This window comes from Seriola lalandi, unplaced genomic scaffold (assembly GCF_002814215.2).
Source record: "Seriola lalandi dorsalis isolate HSWRI2012SDOR001 ecotype SW California unplaced genomic scaffold, Sedor1 jcf7180002054476, whole genome shotgun sequence".
Lineage (NCBI taxonomy): Eukaryota > Metazoa > Chordata > Actinopteri > Carangiformes > Carangidae > Seriola > Seriola lalandi.
Window position 1 is genome coordinate 2550236 of NW_019525029.1, and position 20372 is coordinate 2570607.

At 41.2% G+C, this 20372-nt stretch overlaps 1 protein-coding gene across 1 annotated transcript in view; it reads left to right on the forward strand.

The window, feature by feature from the left end:
* Window positions 1-656: 656 nt before the first annotated feature.
* The window catches only part of atxn1a (ataxin 1a), a 90242-nt gene continuing 70526 nt past the window's right edge, over window positions 657-20372 (forward strand). Inside the window, exon 1 of the mRNA XM_023412148.2 lies at window positions 657-788. The gene's annotated coding sequence lies outside the window, so the exon portion shown is untranslated. The remainder of the gene's footprint in view (window positions 789-20372) is intronic.

Genomic DNA, 20372 nt, shown 5'->3' on the forward strand with positions numbered 1-20372 from the left:
GTGGTATATAAATATTCACATTTTTTATTTCAGTAAAAGTTGCAATACGAGAATATACTATGTACTAAACTATGCTCCAGATTATCAGTGTTACATTAATATATACATTACATTATTTGATTGGATTATCCTCACTAATGCATAAACAGGCAGCACTTAATATGGTGGATGTGAAGCTAATTCTATGACTTCTAGCAGTAGTAGTAGCACAAAAAGGAAACACTCAAATAAAGTACAAGTACCTCAAAACTGTACAAGTGACTCAGTTTAATCTTTAAGAGTTAGTTTAAAGGTTGAAAGTTCTGCTACTGATTATTTAAATTTACAGTAAAAATGTTCATCATAATGTAACATAAAACAATTATTTAAAATCTAAAGACCTTTTTTTCTGCCTTTCTCACATATAGCACACACACACACACACACACACACACTTCTGGAACTTGCTGTAAGAAAAGCAGCTTTTGCTGGGCTATACCAAAACACACAGTAGTTAATAATGGCATATGTATTGTGAACTTGTAATTCTGTGGCTGTTTGTTCGAGCCCTTTCACATTTTTGCAAGAGTAGCTTACAAACTGCTCCATTTCTGAACTTCTCTCTCTCTCTCTCTCTCTCTCTCTTTCTCTCTCTCTCTCTCTGAAGGTGGGGGCAGAGAGCTATTAGCTGTGAGCTGCAGACATCATTAGGAGGGGAGACGCTTTCTGCCGTCAGCGCCGTCACAGCAGAGCAGGGGAGCCCTGGCAACAACGAGAGACACAAACTCAGCAGCCCGTTACACCCAACAGTAAGTCACACTAAACTATTCATTCAGTGCTGGTTTCACCAACCTGACATTGCTTGCTCCGTGCCACTTTTCTCTTTTGGAGCTGTGTAGAGAAAATGGCTGGAAGAACTGGCCAGGGTGGCGCTGACGCTCTGGTTTACTTCAAAGCCTTGGAAAATGTTTACTTCGTCTTCTGACCTATTTTTTAAGTGACCAAACAGTAGAGGCGCGTGGGGGGTTTATGTGTATATTCTTGTCATTTCGGAACGCAAATGCAAAGTAGTGTTTAAGTGGAGCGAAAGAGAGCGGAGGTTTGGTTGGATTCTGACCGAGCGAGGAGCGCGTCCGCCGGGCGAGCTGGTGTCGGGCAGGCGCTGTACTTCCACTAACTGCGCCACTCGACCTCGGCTCAAACATTTGCTCTTTGCAGACTATTTCTGAGCGATAAACATTAACAAACACTGCTAAATTGCGTTTCCTCGTGGCGTATATGTCTTCTTTTGAACTCTTTTCTTACTGACAAGGACTGTCAAAGGCAAGCGTTACATTTTTATCTACGTTTCACCATCGCGGAAGTGTTTTCTCTACGCGAAAAGAGGCGAAGAACAACTAACCACAGTACACATAATTTGTCCGGTGTTTGCGAAAACGTAGTTCCTTCTGTTTTGCATGTTTCGATTGTTTTATTTTTGCGTATCTAACACGTTACTTCAGTGTTTTACACTGTCAGCTGGTTGTAAAGGACATAGGGTTTGTGATTGCTGGACTACCCGTGATGTCATTCATCCGAGCCTGGACCATTATATAACGGGACTGTAGGGAAGCCTGTGATAGCAGGCTATTTTTACTCTGTTTACACCTCGGAGTTGCACTCAGAGTAGGCTATGCGTTCCTATGCTTCACCCACATTATGATGGATTGAACATGGCATCTGAATAAGTCCAGGTGGATGGATACATGTACTAAGTGATGAAGATAAAACGCTGCAATTTTCCACAAAGGCTTTCCCCCTTTTCTTTTGGTGTCTGTGCAGTTATAATTGCAATTTGAACAAAAACAGTCAGCCAGTTTTACTTGTTCATTGTGTCCCTTCTCTTATTTGAGGTTTTCCCTGAAGCCTGTTAAGTTGCCTTCAGTTAGGCAATGAAAGAACTAGTCATCCTGAAGAGAGCTGCCACTATACAAATACCTTCTCAAAAAGCTTTATTCACACTTATGACAGCATATAGTTGGTTAGTAATACACCTGAACCCAGGATTATAGGAAATATAAATTATGATACATGTGTACAACAGACAATCCATATAGGCTATAATTGTTGAAATGGCTGAGTAAAGGAAGATTTCACATAAAATTAGTCATTTTTACTTCAGCTTGTCACCCCACATGGAACTGCTTCATAAAAGTTTGTAGCTTACATGAAATATCCATATACTTAATAAAAACCTTTCAAATGTCTTCTGCATCATATTTAAAGTATGTACACAATACACCGCATACACATGTAATTCTTAATCACACCGTTTTAATTGGCAAAATCCAGGGATGATATTTATATGCTATATAATAAATGCCAGAAGTGTATCTTCTCACACTGATTGCTTACTACATGTTGCTGTTTATTTGTTCCTGCTGCTATGTGGTTAACTCACTTGTAGCATTATGTGTCAGGAAACAGCTGGAGTGTTTCAATGAAGACCATTCCATCACTTTTTATATAGTCTACACAGGTCAATTCAAAATGCCTTGCTTGGCGTCAACATTGGTTTCATGGTTCAATATCATTGTAACAGAAGTGGTTAGCACTTTTGGAATCTCTGTTGTCTGTGAATACAAAGTTTGTGGGAGTGAGTAATGGATAAATTCTATTGGTTTTTATCCTGTAAACACTATTTTCTATGGCACTCAATTAGATAATTAGATACTTGACATTTTTCTGGTTTTCTGTGAAAAACATGGTAGACAAAAGAGGGCGATGAAATGCATGTTACATTACAACAACATCACTCAAGAGTTTTCATTTAGTATAGATCTGTTTAGCAGAATTTCATTTGCACTGCTCATTCTTATTGTTAAAAGGATCTGAGTTATACGTTATCAAAAGAGGTCGTATGTGATCTTATGTGGTGATTGTAAATCAGCTCTCCTTATATTGATATTTAGTATCCAGTATGTTTTGTTTGAGCTAAGATAAATGTAAATATTTCTTTGAATAATTTCATTTAGACCACAGGGATAAGGTGATCTGTCACATTTAATGGTGTGTCTGGCCTGTATATTCACAGATGCAGCAACACAAACAATCGTGCAAATGACTTGCTATATCTGAATTGTCTTTTTTCTTCAGTATCTATAACAGGGAGTGGGACAAGTCCATGTAGTCTTTTTAAAGGTGAAGAAGAGATGGATAAATGGTGAATCAGGATGATGTGTTTATATCCTCAGGTGTGAGTAATACTGTGAGCATGAAAGTTCGAATAAGAACAAGGACATGGAGGTTGAATTTTTTGGTGAATGACTTTCTGAAGCTGCATGGAAAGGCTGCTGTCAAGAATTTCACCAAGGCTTTTATCTTGAACATAAAGGGATCAATAGAGATATTAAGATCATTGTATTTGTAAAATTATATTTTGCACTGGAGTCATAAGAATTTCAGTTTTGTTACTATTTTGTTTGCAGAGACTTTGGCTTATTCAGTTCTCTGTATTGTAGAGGCAGCAGGTCAGAGTGGGGAGCGAGTACCGAGTTAAGAACGAATCAGCTCTGTAACAGTAGATGCCTTGGTGTCTCATGATGGGGAGTGAAGGGGACCCAGTGTTAATCCCTGTGGGACACCACGAGAAGGTCTTGATCTTTATGGAGAGAAACTGCTCTGCATTAGAGATCAACCAAAGGTGTACAGAATTGGCCATGCCAATTGTGGATTATTATTTTTGGAGGATTTAATGAGACACTGTGTTAAAAGCTGTATCCAGGCTGAGAAGAGTGGGGCTGGAGCATGGGCCAAAGTCAGCTGCACTGCGAATTTGAATTGGGCAGTTTTAGTGCTTTGACAGATATTGCCTTGCAGATGCGAGTTAAGCTGAGTGGAAACAGTACATTCCAGGATTTTAGACAGGAATTTCAGGGTTGGGATGGAACAAAAGTTAAACTCAGCTGTTTTCAGCACCCGGTCTTTCTGGATGGAGGTTGACAGCTAATGTCTGGCAGTCTGAAGAGTGGTGAGTACATGACCAGAGGAGAGATACAAAGGGTGGGGGGTGAAGATAGATAGGCTTTTACATGGTGGATAAACAGAGGGTCTAGTAGGGATTTTAAAAGGGAGGGAAGGTGTGACTATGTGATGATCTTCAAGACTTGTCCAAAATTGACATGGCAAAATGATAAAATGTATAGTTACTTTGGGTGAGAGGGAAATAAAGTATATTTAGGGAACAGTAGAGGGAGTAGTTGTAGTTAGGCACTAGTTAGAGTTCAAGGAGTTTTAGATTGGAGCAACAAAGGTCTTGATTAGGTCTCTAAGGGTATCAAGTTCAGTATTTTTTATTTTTGTAAATTCAGGGTTTTTGCCTTAGTTATTATGTTGAACACGAAGGCTTTGTGATAGGGAAAGAACAAACTATAGTGCTCTATTGTGTGGTCATGCCACTGTGAATCAAGCATGCTGTTCCACCCACCCACCTACCACACACACACACACACACACACACACACACACACACACACACACACACACACACACACACTCATGCACTGCACTTTACCACTGCCACCATAGCCTTTGATTTCAGCCGCCACTCACTTTCAAATGGTAATGAGTGGCAATTAGACGCCAATGTGTCCTAATCACAAGCCATTTAACTGAGCCTGGCTCATTTGTCAGAGCCATATGTGCACACCGACCCACACACTCAAACACACATGAATACACACATCTGCTAGATCACGCTAGAGTGTTTTTCTTTGTCTTTGGAATTTGCTGCCTTTGTAACAGAAAAGAGGAAAATTAATTGTGTGTTAGCAAGTGTGTGTGTTTGAGAGAGGCAGAGAGAGGTTTCCAGGTAATAACTGGGTGGACATTTCTGGGTTAAATGAATTTGTGGCAGAAATGGCTCTATACTCCAACCTGCAAATACGGGCAGAGTGAGTGATGGGTGGGAGGGGCAAATCAATCTCCTGGAACAGATTTATGTGTGTGTATATTTGTAGAGAAATGAATTGGAACAGCAATCCTTACCCTTAACATTTGCGTACAGAATAACTTTGACAGGTTACACACTGCAGGCAGAGGTGCAGTGGAGTGTAAACATGCATAAGCACCCTTTACCCACCTCTCAAAATCTGAAATGGCATGTACTCATATACCCTCAGATGTTTGGAGTCTAGTAAATGTTCTTGTACGCCTTTCCTCGCGTCGTCCCCTTCCTGATCATGGTCTCTTCTTGCGAGCACACATAAAAACAAACAAACCCTGCTCTGCACGAAAGTCTGCAAAAGCTTAAGGAGGTACAGGGATAGACCAACACAGCAGTAGTTACCTATTCTAGATAGATGGACTAGGCAACTAAAAGTATATAAATCATGCTGCATCAAATAATAATCTAGATTACGATAGTGCTATAAGAAGCTCTCAGCTCTGAGGTTTGCCACTACAGACCTGACTGCAAACACAGTGCATGCATGCTGCAAGGAGCCATAACAAAACACCGACTTTTGTTATGATAATGTAAACATACAATGGAGTTTATTTAGTTGCACCCACTTTGTCTTTAGAGATAACTGTACACTGACAAGAGGCAAAGCAACGCACACAAAACAAATTGCACACAATTGATAGATCTTAAAGATGTGTGTTTCAGCAAGACCGGCGTTCAAGATATTGATTAGACATTCTTCTCCAGTGCCCCCACTCCTCCCTCGTCTCTTTCTGATATTGTTTCCATGTTTTATTTTACTTTCACACACAAACCTTCCATTTGATGTGGGATAATCCTTCATCCTTGGTCTTCTCCTGTTACACAAGAAACACTAGCTACACAGAGAAGAAACGAGGGTAGGTTTTATGGGATATTGAAGAGGGACAAAAAAAAAAAAAAAGTGTGTGTGAGAAAAATGATTTTGAAAAAGTAAAGCGTGGTGGGTGGGGGTGGGGGCAGATCAAGAGATTGAGCTGTCTGGTTGAACCATGCAGTGCGCTCAGAACTTTTTTAGCTTTTCCTTTCATCCTCCTCTATTCATGAGCGCACAGAGTACACATGCATGCACACTAGAGAAAGGACACACTCGCACACAGACCACGGCTTTTTAAAGGGGATCAATAAGAGTTTTTTTCTTTTAGTATTTTGTGTGAAAGAAGATTCAACCGTGAGTTATTGTGTGTGCCTTGTTTTTCTTAGACTTTATGGAGGGTGGAAATTGAATAGAGATGGCAGACACTTGAATCTGCAGTTCATCTATAAAGAGTGAAAATGACCCTGTGTATTGTAAGGATCACTGAGGCCACTTGTTAATAGTCTTGTTAATCACTGAACTTCAGTAATGTACTTGTTGAAGTCCCATTAGTCGTATCATTCAGTTAAACATTCAGAGGGGATTGCTGCTTTGCTCGTCACTTTCTACGTTATATGTATGTGTGCGAGAACATTACAGTGCCTGCACAAATATGCAGTCTTCATGACCTCTGTTTCTGTGCTTACCGTCTTTATTTTGAAGTGGCAGTCTAATCAATACCAATCTTCTGAATGACCAGGGTAGTCCTGGTGTCTGAATGAGAGAGTGAGAGAGACGGAGAGGACTAAAGCCATCCTACAAACTTGTGTTACACTGTCGGGTCGATAAGCCGCTGCATGGCTCAATAACCATGTGAAAAAGGGAAGCTGGCTTTAGGACTTAAGTCAGCCGTGTGTTGGCTTTGGCTCTGTAATGGCTGCCAGTGTAGTTGACATGATATACAGTTGTGTATATGCCAAGCAGGTTGCTGTAAAAGGCTAAACTGGATTGAGCTCCAGAGTATATGGTGTTTAAATGATGACAGAGTGCTCATGTGGGCAAACAACAAGCTTTCAGGCTACAAATTCGAGTTCCTGCATCAATTTGAATCCAAGCAAATCATCAAATCAGTTCAGATCCTCAGAGCAGTTTAATAAACTCTCTCTAGAAAGATTTCTGTGCCTGATGCATCAAATGTGTTACTTCATGTAAATCATCATGCAATAGTTAATTCAGCATGCTACTCCTGTGATCTCTCGGCTTTGATTCATATTTGATCATATTCCAAGTGAAGCCTGGCTGAGAGGAAAGGGTTTTAAGCGTTGGCCTTTTGGATTGGAATCTGGTTTTGCAGCTTAAATTGTGACTCTCCAAGTCCCTTTTCTAAATAATATTTCTACTCATCTCACTACTTCAGAAACATTTTCTTGTGTAATGTGCATTTCCGCCTCTGCTGCTCCCTTCAGTCTTCCTTGATTAATCCTTGATTTTACATCTTCTCTTCTCTTCTCTTCTCTTCTCTTCTCTTCTCTTCTCTTCTCTACTCTTCTCTTCTCTTCTCTTCTCTTCTCTTCTGCCAGTCTTCTCTGCCTTATCCTTATCAGAGGCAGTAGAGGATTACAGAGGGAAGTTGACACTGACTGGCAGTCAGGCAGCTCCTGCAGGCTCTTCTCTTCCCCATAGAGCTCCAGGCCTGGGACAGGGATAAGCTGACAACCTGGGATACAGTCACATAGATAGTGATGAGGAAGAGAGATGAGAAAAGAACGTCAGTAATAGGGGTCATACATAGTGTATATATTGAAGCACAAATGTACAATTTCCAGAAAAAGCAACAAAATCGCAATTAGTTGTAAGATTTGAAAATTATAGGCTTGACAGCTGAGGACAGTAAATTGCTGTGACCATACTCTTCAAAAACTGGGGCATCACACATTACAGTGTTTTTTCTTGCAAGTCCCTTTTTATTTTTTATAGCCCAAATGTGCTGCACATGTGTATGCAATATTGAGGGAAACATTTGGCTACCTTACATGATGTGAAACTAGTTGCTTCTGCTGCAAGAAGACACAATCCCTCTCTGGCTTCCCACCCATAAACACTGATAATTCTGCTAATAGGGGCTGTGTACTTCACTGCTAGGACTTGTACCCTCTACCTCAAGCGGAAGTCATACAAAGACAAATTTGCACCTAGTATAAGCTAGTTTGTACCTTTTTTGTCAGATCAGCATGTATATGTTTCTGCCATTATCTACCCTGGGGGGTGACAAAGCCCGTAGACCCTCAGCTGCAAGGTGGGTGTGTGGGTATCAACAATGACTTAAGTTGAAGCCAGAAGGATATGCATTGAGAGAGAGGAATTCAATAACAGGAAAATGGCCAGTGATACAAACAATCCCTGGAATACCAAAACCCACCCTTCACTAGTGTTGTTCTTGGCACAAACCTGCTTTCCATTACTACTGTTTACTCCTTGGGGCGCTGATGTCAAGACTCGGCACATGACAGTATGGGTAGTGTCAGTACAGCACATCCCAAAACATCTTATTTCATTGAAGGTTTGTGATGTGGCATGTGCAACGAAGTCCTGAATTCCAGTTTATCCTTGGCCACCAGCGCCTTTCTGACAATGCATCAGTGAATGAAAACAAAGGGCTTGGGTCACCATATGGTCAGGGGCATACATGGATGGGCACTGGATGACAGGTTGAGACAAGCCTGTGCAGCTAAACCACAGGCAGTATTTAAAACGGTGTCTGTAAGGCTGAAACTATTCCCTCTCCTATCAAGCTGTGGTGTGGTTTGAATAGAGTAAGTTGCTGGATGTGTGGAGGCTGGATTGCTGGCTTTCTCTGTCTGTCTCTGTCTGTCTGTCTGGCTGTCTGGCTGGTAGTTGTGGCTTGGCCAGTTCATCTTTTTTACTGGATGACTGACTGGCTGCCTGGCTGTGGATCAGCCTCATCTGGCTGGACATTTGGCTGGATGCTTGGCTGCAGGCTAGCTAGCTGACAAGCTTTCTGGACACATGTCTGACTGACTGACTCACTGGCTGACTGACTGACTGACTGACTGACTTACTGGCTATTATTTCTGTCCCTTCCCTTAGCTATGTAGTAAGCTCATGACATTGGAACAGGGACATTTGGCCATGGCAGTCAGGGAAGTGTGCTAATACACTGCTGTAGAGATAAGACCTAGTGAGCCAGGATGTTCCCTGCCTGCACATGAGCCTCATGAGTCCATCATAAGTTACATTATCAGGGCCTCTTTGGAGAGTATCTCTCTCTATTTTCCCCCCACCCTCCTTCACTAGAATCTATGATATTAGATTATATTCTCACAAAGTTTCTCCAGTGGCGTGCTACTGTTGCTTGACCAGCACTGAAACCATCCATTCAAAGTAACTTGATTCTTTACATTGTTGGCTGAGGAAAGGCAACTTAATTGGAGCTATAAATTACACAGACATGTTCTAAGATGGTGGCATCACTCCCACTTTGATTGTAGAGACAAAAGAGCAGTGCAAGACAAATATGGCAGTACATAACCTAATGGAATTCATTTCTGTCTAGTGCTGTGCCTGGTACAACAGTAAATTCAATATCCTTCTGCTCTGTTTGGAAGATCTGCCCATGTCTACAAGTACAACACTACAGTATATCATGCATTTCATCTGCTGCATAAAACTGCTGTTTAGATCTTGTGTAACTCTGAATTTATATGTGTATTTGTTTTTTCACGTGTTCACGCCTGTATGTTTCTGTGTGTAATTGTGCCTTTTATAATCAGGTATGTTTGTTCTCGCCACGCTTAAAGCTTGTATTTTCACCAGCGTGTTGATCAGAGGGTGAGTGTGTAGCAGGTTCGGTTGAAGAGCTATGACACCGTTAAATGAGGTTAATGTGAGGTTTCACTGTGGCCTGGCCAGCCCTGCTTCTCTGACACTGTCATCTACTATCAGCTGCCACAGCAGGGAAGTTAACCTGGCTGCGAAATAGCTCAGTGTCACACCTGCCCTGGATGTGCACTGTACATTGTTTAGAGTAATGCATACTATGAGATAGCCATGTTTGTACACACACACACACACACACACATGCACACTCAGTCAAAGTAAAAACCCTTTATATACATACCACACAGCAGACAGATAAGAAGGAGATGTGTCCATGCACAATCTTACAACTCACATCAACCTCACACTTACTGACTGGCTTGTAAACGATGCGCATGATATACACACGTTCATAGCAGATATTTATGTAGACATACAATACACACACACACGCACACACACACACACACATACACACACACACACACACACACACACACATACACTTGCTGCAGCTGTGCTTATGCTAGCGTACACACCCATTGCAGGGGCTTGCCCAGGGAAAATACCTGTGGTAGGAGAAGAAAGTTGACCTAATGGGAAATTACTAGGCATCCTCATCAGACCAAAATAACTCCGTTTTTTTTTACATTCCATAACCTTAATGGCTCTTACTGGAACTTTTAAACTTCCCAGATGTCAGGTCTCAGTAAGTCATAGTGTCAGGTGGTTTTAGAATCATCGTCAAAGAACATATAGGTAACACTTAAACCCATATCTTACCACAGGAGAAACTGGCAGTCAAAAGGAAATGTATGACAGTTACTGCTTTTGATATTCAAAAAAAAAAAAAATGTGTATGCACTGTATGTTGCACGTCCGTTGTGTTGTGTTGGATGTCCCTGTTATTAATGTGTGTATTCATCCAAACCATTGTGCAAGAGAGTTCATATTGAGGTTTCAATGAAAATGTTGACTTGTTCTCAGTTCACGGTCTAAGATTTCGGAGTTTATTTCCATTTTTCCAATAGTGTGGCTATTGTGAAGTGTCTAAGACCATAACAGTGATTAAGGGCCCTGCCAATGAAGTGAGTGGATTTAACTTTTATTGTCAGTTGTTGACACTGCTTCTGTACTCCACTATTTTCCTCTGATAGCATGCCCCATAAATGTCAGAGCAGTGCAACTCAGATGAAAAAACATGTGAGTTTCCATGCCGCGTTTACTGCATTGTGTGATCGGTAATGCGTTCTGAAAGTGTTAGTACAATATTTCCCACAGGACTTGAAGACATCCTGCATCAAGACAGATTTTGAATGGGCTCCTACTACGCCTGCCTGTCAGATGTTGCAGATGTAGCATTAACCACTAACCTAAAAAAACAAAAAAACAGCGGAACTCCTCGCCTCCTATCAAACCTCTCACCACCAGTTAGCCTCAAAACCCAACAACAGACAATCTTTTTGAGTGAAAAGATGCTTCTCTTCCCCCTTTTCCTCTTTCAGCTCAGTGCTTTGGGTTTTTGAGGCGAGCGCCCAGTCAGCTTGGTTTAATGCTACATGACGTGCCATTAGCTCTGCTAGCGATTTGCCCCCACACTACCTCTAGCGCTGCCGCCTGAGATGGATAGCTGAGTGCATTTGCAACCTGACAGGACACGCTACCTAACTGTAGACTACTGCTGAATGGGTGCGGGGTGGAAGTACAGAGGTAGTGTAGTGTAGGAGGCACTTCATGGGTGCTATTTACACTTACATAAAGCAAGAGCACTGCGTGTGTGTGTGTGTGTGTGTGTGTGGGTTGGTGGGGTTTGGGGTGGGGTGGGGAAGGGATTGGTCTGCGCATGTGGGTCAAGGGTGCGGTCATCATGAGTAAGAACATGCAAAATACATGAGTGTCAAACTTGAACAAAATACGCCTGTCATAACTGCCATCAGTAATGTTGCACACAAACAGTCTTGCTGTACATTAATGTGACTTTATCAACATGACCCACAGGCTATCTCTCCATATATTGATAGTGTGGAAACTCAATGATGAACCATCAGCTGCAGCATTCAGAGAGGGCGCTGCAGCCTTTGCCCTTAGAGCTAAATGTACAACAAACATGTCAAAATACTCAGACTTTGCATTGTTTGTTATGTATGCTGACTTGCTTGTAAAATGTAGGCCCTAAAACGCATTTCAAAATGCGTGTGTCTGTGTGTGTTGTCAGGTGTGTCAGCGTGAGTATGTCTCACTTCCTATCTATCTGCTGACCTCCAACAAGTCTAGGCTTTATCAGCATGACCCACAGGCTATCTTGTGTTTCATAAAAGCTTCTCTTGGAACTGATCATTTGTAGTATTGCATCTACTCTTTCTGTTAATCTGGTGGTAATGTTGAAACACGGTGATCAATCGAAAACTGGACACATCCACAAGTTCAAAGATTCACGTTGCAAAAGTGTTCGTTCAATCCCCAAATCACAACAGAGAAACTCAAGTCCCCCCTGCCACAAACACCCTATGATCTAATTCTCGGAAACCTTGCACAAGGCTGCTAAGAAGTTGCTGGATTTGCAGGTTTCTGTTTGAACTTTTTGCAAAGGTTTTTCTCCGACCAAGGTGTGTTTGCCAAGCGCAGCACATGATTAGAGTCCACCAGTAGTAATACAGCTCAGTCCCCCCTGGTCAGGCTTTGGAGAAGAGATTTGTAGGGTTTATATTGTTGTTGTTTACCTCTAATCTTTTAAAACTGAGGCACAGTCTCATAATGCCTCGTAAAAGTAGTAAGCTTGTGTCCTGTACTCCTTTTTTATACGATTTTCTGTTTGTAAGCCCCACGAGATGTAAAAAGAACAGTTTTGACCAGATGTGAATCAGCTCTGGCTGTCTGGTTTTCTCTGAGAATTACCTTTGGCTGTAATTTGTAACTTGCACCAGTGTAACTTTTTCATCTGTGCTTCCAAGTACAACTCTTATCAGTATATATAGTATATATTTTACTAGAGAGCATAAGTTTAAGATTGTTTTTGGGAAACTGATGAAGCTGCAAGCCACTTTTTCTCTATGGGAGAGATAGAATATAATAATAAAACAATGATTTCTGATATTTAATTAGCATTTGAGAAAATCATGCAAATGCCCATTTTGGTGCAGCGTAAGTACTAGTGTGTATCTCGGGCACCTCTTCTTGTAAGTCCATGTAAATGAACATAACAAGTCATTTCAACCATGTCTCCCAGACCAAGGTGCTGTGAGTCATAGAAGATTTCCAGCCTGATTCTCAACATTAGTGTATGACTCAGTGTGAGCTGGGTCTGGCTGAAATATGTCCACGTCTGACCATCTCAGGCGATATCTGAGACTTGTTAAGTTTTGTTCTGGGCACAGAGAAAAATGCTGATGTTAATTGAAGTGTTTTGTTCCTAATTATAAATAATAGGCCTATGTTTTGGAAAATTATTTATAATTGATACTGAGTTTCAAAACAACTAACGGTTCTGTCCTTAAAAGTGTGCAGCACAACACTTAAAGGCAACATCCATTTACTAATGGGAGTAAAACCTGCACTGAATATTTAATAGAAATATCAGAAATCACAATACACAGAATCCCATGTGTTAACTGAGAACTGTTGCCACATTTCTTTTGGTTATCTAACTAAAGAGATTTGTTTTACTTGACCAGACAATATGTTTGCTGTTCAGAGTACTGAAAAGGCAAACTGTCATTTGGAGTCTGAGAGAGCTATTTTTGGTGCTTTCAAAGCTTGCAGATGTTTTCTGTGAAAGGTTCAAAGGTGACAAACCAAATGCACTGATGATCCCTTAACAGTGGAGATTTAAAAAAAAAGAAGTTAAAAACCTTGTTTTGCACAGAATATAGTGATGCAAGAGCTTCTGCATAGTTTTCCAAACAATTTCTGACTTTTCTATTTCTAAATAACATCTCAGTAACCAGCATTTTGCAACTGTGTATCAACAGCAAGACAAGCGTCCTGACCACTGAATTTGACTTTAATGAGGCCTTTAAATTGCCTGGGATATTTTTTTTAATCCTTTAAATTGATTGTTTAATTTGTGCTTTGTTGAAAAGCTTTGTTAAAGCTATTCTTCAAATGTGCAATAACATGCAGTGAAACATATTCTATTCACAGCTAACTACTTTAAATTAATAGCTGATATCTCACATCCAATTCACAAAAGATTTCAAAGATCCTATTCACATATTTTGTGCAACATGAAGGTTTCTTTGAACAGTTTTTGGAACCCTACTGAGCCCATGGTGGGGAGCTTAATGTCTATTTGGGGTATTCAAAATGCTTTTATAAAGAAAAAAAAAAAATGTCCACCATCCTTTTTTAATCCTTTTTTACAGGGAGACAAATAGAAAGGAGGGGCTCTCTTGTCTGGCCAGCACCAATAAGTTGTTGGCTCTTGTGCTCTCCTCTCCCCTGCCGCTTCATCGGGGGAATCACTCAATTATTGAACCAATGCTATGTGGGTTGTGAATGTGTGAATGTGTGAGTGTGTGCTTGTGGCTGTGCATGCTTATTGGACATAGAGCTTGTTGGAGATGATATGTGTGTGTGTGTGTGTGTGTGTGTGTGTGTGTGTGTGTGTGTGTGTGTGTTTGAGGTGAGCTGAAAGGAACTGCAGTAATTTCACAGAGCTAGAACTGTGCGCCTGCCCCACTTTCAGTCTTTTAATCATGTATAGACACTCGGGGCGCTCCTGTGTGTGTACACACGTATGTGTGTACTGTAGCTGTGTTAAGTGGAGTATGAGAGAGGGTTTTGGTACAGTATGTGTCAGAAGAGATTGCACTCAGAACTCCCTGATCCGAGACTACCCTGTGTGTGTGTGTGTGTGTGTGTGTGTGTGTGTGTGTGTGTGTGTGTGTGTGTGTGTGTGTGTGTGCGCTTTCTAATGCATATGTCTTTTCCTCTACACAGAGAGGAAGATCAGTCACTACAGAATCACTGTCCTCATTTAAACTGTTGCAACCGGCTTTGTTGGCAGAGATTCATTGGACTGAACTTGTTTGTCAATCGGAAATTTAATTTCTGAGAAATAACATAACAGGCAAATATTATATTACAAAATAACAAACCTCTGCTTTCAGATAGTTATGTTGTTGTTGTTCTCATATTCTGTATGTATTTATTATTTGTTTTTAAATTTGGATATATATATATTTCCGAGTTTACCATTAGTAAATAGTAATGCCCATCAGCAGCTCACTAAAATCTGTGTGTGTGTATGTGTGTATGTGTGTATGTGTGTATGTGTGTATGTGTGTGTTGTTGTGAGCACACGTTTTATTTGTTGGCCCCTCCAACAATGTAATCTCAGTATAACCTTGTAGAAGTTTGTAGCCCAATGGTGCCCATCCCTGTGACTAACACCCAGTCTAACAAGCTGCCACAAGCAACTGCACTGTTGTACTTGACAAGAACACAATATATAGTCAGGCAGCAAGCTCCCACATGCCTCCCCTGTGTGTGAGGTACAGTAGATGTGTTTTTGAATATGTATATATATGAAGGTAAGAGTGACACCATGTCTCAGTGGTTACAATTGCCACCTCAAGGTAGCAATCATCTTTAAAAATAGAGCAGTATTTGATCCTAACACCACGGAAGTATTTGAGCCATGGGTTCCCTCGCCAGGACGGCAGGCTCACTGAGAGAGGAGTTAAGGACAAGGGGTTTGAAGTTCCAATTAAAAACGCTGAAAAATCATGTTTGATTTGCCTCAGGGGAGAATCTCGCTCTAACTGTTTCTTCCCAGGCATCGACCTGATCTAAGCAATTGGTTTATTAGTATTTGTTATCTTTTACTACAATCTGCCTGGAGTATTTGCTTTTGCTCACGGCTCATTTGTGCTTAGCTGCAGGGAGAGGAGAGGTCACACTAGACGCTAGACACGCCTGGACCCTGGAGCCGGGACAGCAGTGCTGTACATCTCCAGCTTGTCAAGTATTGACAGTGTAGCTCACTATGGAATGCTAACAGTCAGGCAGGGTGTGGCTACGCTGTGTTAGCTGCTCTGACCCTGTGACCTTGGTTATATAACTGATTGTCAGTCTGTTGTAGAAATGAGAGGGAACAACTTTATGATGTGTCATGCAGCTGACATGACAATGACAATGACATAACCTCAAGTCACAAGAACCAACCACGCTGACCTGAAATGCCACATTATTCTCTAAGTTATTCGGGTTTCGTGTTCAGATTTCTGAAGGAGAAAGCCTTTTTTTCTTGGCTTGGCCTGTTTTAAAAAAAAAATATATATTTTGTAGATTTAAATGAGCACCTATGTTGCATTCACACTTTGCCAGAGGCCATCAAGGGCATGGCATACAAACACACACATACACATGCACTTAAATATACACACGACACTAGTAGTCAAGGTTAAACAAAGATAACCAGACTTTATTTGGGTTAAGGGCAGTGCAGCATGTTGGAACTGAGCCATGACCACACACACATACACACACACACACACACACACACACACACACACACACACACACCTGTCAGTGTTGGCATCTGCTCAGTCCTCTTTATTGTAGACTCTCTCTCTCTCTGTTCCTTTGTCCTCTCTGTCTTGGTCATCAGACCTTGTAGCAGGATCTCTAGGGACAGCTGGTGGGGCAGTGTGAGCACCTGCACTTTGTGTGTGTGTGTCCATCTTTATGAGTGTGGCTATGTACATCAGTGGGCTTGGGAGGGGGTACCTACAGTGTCCTAGCCAAGTGTCTGTGTATCCATGTGTGTGTATTTAGTGTGTGCATGTGAGCACCTGTGCTGCCAGCAGGAGCCTGCCACAGCCGTGGTGCTTCATGACGTATGCTGGTGACTTCCTAAGGTCGTGCTGTGAACCCCATAATAACTATTATCTTCTTAAAGTCGACTCACCTTAGTGAGAGATGGAGGATATGAAAGTATTTTGTGCATTACAGATACATGACAGATGCAGATATTTACAATTCTTTTGAACTGACTTTTTTTCTTTGTTTTGTCTCTGACAGTGTCAAACAGGCTTTTTTTTTTTTTTTTTAAACGAAAGCAAATGAAATGTTGTTTATCCAGCAGCAGAGAGCTTTCCTAACTAGTTCAGTGTTACTCTATAAGTATCAGCACAGCCTTAAGGGCAGGCCATGTACACACTCTGCTGCTGTGCGCTTCAGTTCGCCTGAACAATCAAAGCACAATTATAACATGATTCAAGTGTTTATGCTTACTCGTATTAGTTCATTTCCATTCAGTCTTTTCCCATCATTCAGAAACCTTGAGGGTTTACTTGTGAAGGAGAAGCCAGCACCTGTAAAACGAGAAGATTCACGGTTCTCCCTGTGGGTCTCCACTATCAAACGTCTTCAAAGTTAATCTTTCGGCCAATAGTTCTGTGTTTGTCCCACTTACTATTAATCTCCACTCAGCCAAGCTATCATGCAAATAAAGTATATTTAGTGATGTTTTGCATCAGTGTCCTGTGGTGCATGACGTGCTTCTGACGTGTGGGTTTGAGTCTGATATACTGCCAAACTTGTAACAGCTCAATCTCATCTTCCTTATCGCTCTTCACTGTGTGCTATCAAATAAATTAGATTTGCCTTCAAACAAATAAGATTTTTTTTTTTGTCTTTTGTCATTTTTTTTTGGTGATTAAAAACTTAAAGTTTCTTATCAAGTTTCACCTGGATTTTTACTTTGGTCTCACTTCTTTTGGGCGATGCCACATCAGAGTTTACCACGATTGCAGAACATTTTCTGTCTTAACCGATGAGTTTTCACTTTGGCTTACATAAGCAATCAAGCCATCAAACAGAAAAAGCCTCCTTGCCGCGGTTCAAAGCACGACAGACGAGAAGAAGAGGTTGACTCGTCATTCAGCGCACTCTGACAGGAATGAAATTGTGGGGGCGAGTGAGACTAAAAGTTTGTGTCAGGGAGTTGAATGAGGTCTCATGAAACCTGCTCTTGCAGCAACAGCTTGTATCCACTCGCTCTAATGCTGTGGTAGAACATCTGTAATCCAGCTATTATACCTGCCATCTGCCTCGCTGTCAGATTACTGCTGTCGCATTAAGACTTTTACTACCCTTGTACACTTTATATTTAATTCAGTATTTAATTTATTTCAATACGTGTTTAATTGGGTGGTTGTTTTGTTTTTGCTTGTGAGAGGAGTTTGGTGCGTTTGATGTTTATATTGTTGTACTGGGAGGTGTGTGTGTTTAAGCATGGCGGTGAGATGATTTACTCTGTGTAAAGATGACATTGAGAGCTCTTCATGTTAGTGTTTGTGTGTGTGTGTGTGTGTGTGTGTGTACACTTCATGTACAGTATGTGTGTGAGAGAGGGAGATAAAGCAGGAAATTATGCATGCATGGGCAGCATGTATGTATTTTGAATGTTTGGAAAAATGTAAGTAGATGGATGTAAAGTCTGTGTGTGTGCATGTGTACACATTTGAAGATGTGATCGTGTGTGTGTGTATGTGTGTGTGTGTGTGTGTGTGTGTTCCCTGCAGGCCACCTTCAAGCATATTCCCCTTATTCCAGCATTGGGATCTTAGGGGACCGATCAAAGTCGGGCTCCCCGCGACTCTGGCTTCTCCGGGCCCACATACGCTAACACGGCTCAACTGACGAATGCTGAGTAATTCCCTCAGGTGGCAGCTCGCGCTCTGATGTTCAGCATTAGTGCACTCTGTCAGTCTCACTTACACATTGTAGCTGCTTACACACACGTACAGTATGTTCACGGGTAAATACTGCACATACACACAAACGTATGGAAGAGTCATGGAGGAATTCACTCACTTTTTTCTTTTTCACTTTTCACCCATTTTCTTTGTCTCTTTTGTACACTGTGTTTACCCCCCCACCCCCACCCCCACCCCGCTCACATGCCTGTCACATGTCATGGGGACGTTACGTTGTGATGTGTTGCCCTGAAGAATACAATCATCAGAGAGGAGGGATGAGGAGAAGCCAAGGAGAGAAAAGAGGAGGACAAATGGATGGGAGCATATGTTGGATTCGATTTAAACCTTGGTTAGCCTTCATTAAAAATCTCTGACTTACGTGCATGGCAGCTGAAAATATAACGAGACTCAATTAAGAAAGACACTACTACTTAAAAGCTTTTTCTCAATACTGAAATCTAATACTAAAAGCCTTTTGTAAGACGACAAACACAATAGAGTTTGACGTCAAGTTGACCTTTTTAGTAAATTACTGTGTGGAGTAATATTATCACATTATGGCATTTACAAGCTGTTATTATTTCACAAAGGGTGTAACAACTCACATAATGTCCCCACAAGTGAAGGCTTAATAGAGGGGAGTCAGAGAGTGAGCAGGTTCTTTTAACCTAAACCTCTGCAGCGTTTTTTTCCTCGATGACGTTTCAACACCGTGTGTTTGCGTGCGTGCTAACCAGTGTATGTGCTGGTGAGTTTTTACATTCTTTTATCTCTGTACACTGGTCTGCCTTATCTAAATTGTACAAAGTGTCAGAGTGTCATTGTGCCATCTTAACTGCAGCACTATCTACACTATCTAGGTTGCTAGGCATGCTTTTATATTGTGTATGTATGGATATGGTGTGAATGGTAGTGGAGACGTGTCTATATTTATCAGCAGGAAAAAGCATGATCATCAGGTACACAGAAGCAGCTTTTAAGACTGCTGAACTTTGACCTGTACTGATTGTGCTGAGGGTTAATGAGTGAGTTGCATAACCAAGAGGTGGTTCATGTTTCTCCCTGTGTCTCACTGTAGATGTGGGTCCCTCTTTTTCTCTCTTTTCTTCTCAGTTACAGTTTACTGAGCCATTCCCGCATAACGGTTCACAAACACTATTGCCAAAGCAAACACACCACAGGTCAAAAGTTTTAGAAAATCTCCATTTCTCCATTTGTTAGTGAAATTTACACAGTATGACGTCTCAGTGTGCTCGGAAAGAAAAGCACAGAACAAAGACATAATAAAGAAATCAAATATTGTTCCGAAAGTTTGTCCCAACACTGTTACCAAAGTTCCCGCCAATGTGTTGCACTTGCAGGTTGCTTTGCTTTCACCTTCTGTCCAGTTCATCCCAAACCAGCTCCATGGGGGTTAAGTCTGGAGACTGTGCTGCTCTTCCATCATTTGAAGCCTGATGTCTTGTTCTTTTCCTCTAATGTTGTGGGTCATTATTTCGCTGTATAGGATGAGCCCCTGACCAACCTGTCTGTCTTCCTTTTGTTACCTGTCTTTTTTTCACCATCCTGATAGCTACGGCCCGCGGTACAGTATTGTCTTAATAACGCATCAGAGGGCGTAGTAACACAGTTTGTTCCATCACTACCTTTTGTACAGGCAGAGTGTTTTTAAGTAATCAGCAAAACTTAGGGTAAATGTCAGAATTGTTTGCATTAACTTTCAAGGCTTCATTTACTTCCATAACTGAAGGAAAGCCGTAAGTTAACTGACTAATTAATCAGTGGTTCAGTTTTGGCAGCCGCTGACTTTTGTACCATTTAAGGTTATTCACTGGACTTGAGCTGCTTAAACTTTATACAAACTGAAGACATGGGAAAACATGTTATTCATTTAGACAGTAATGATGCCATGTTTATGTTTGAACATGTGTCTGCGACAGAACAAATGAAACAGATAATTAAAACAGGAAATACATATGCAGATAGTGAGAATAATTGCAATTCATTTTTATTTTATAATGTGAATGCAAGTTAGTTGAGCAGGTGTTTTTCTAATGCTAAAGTCAGTACTTTA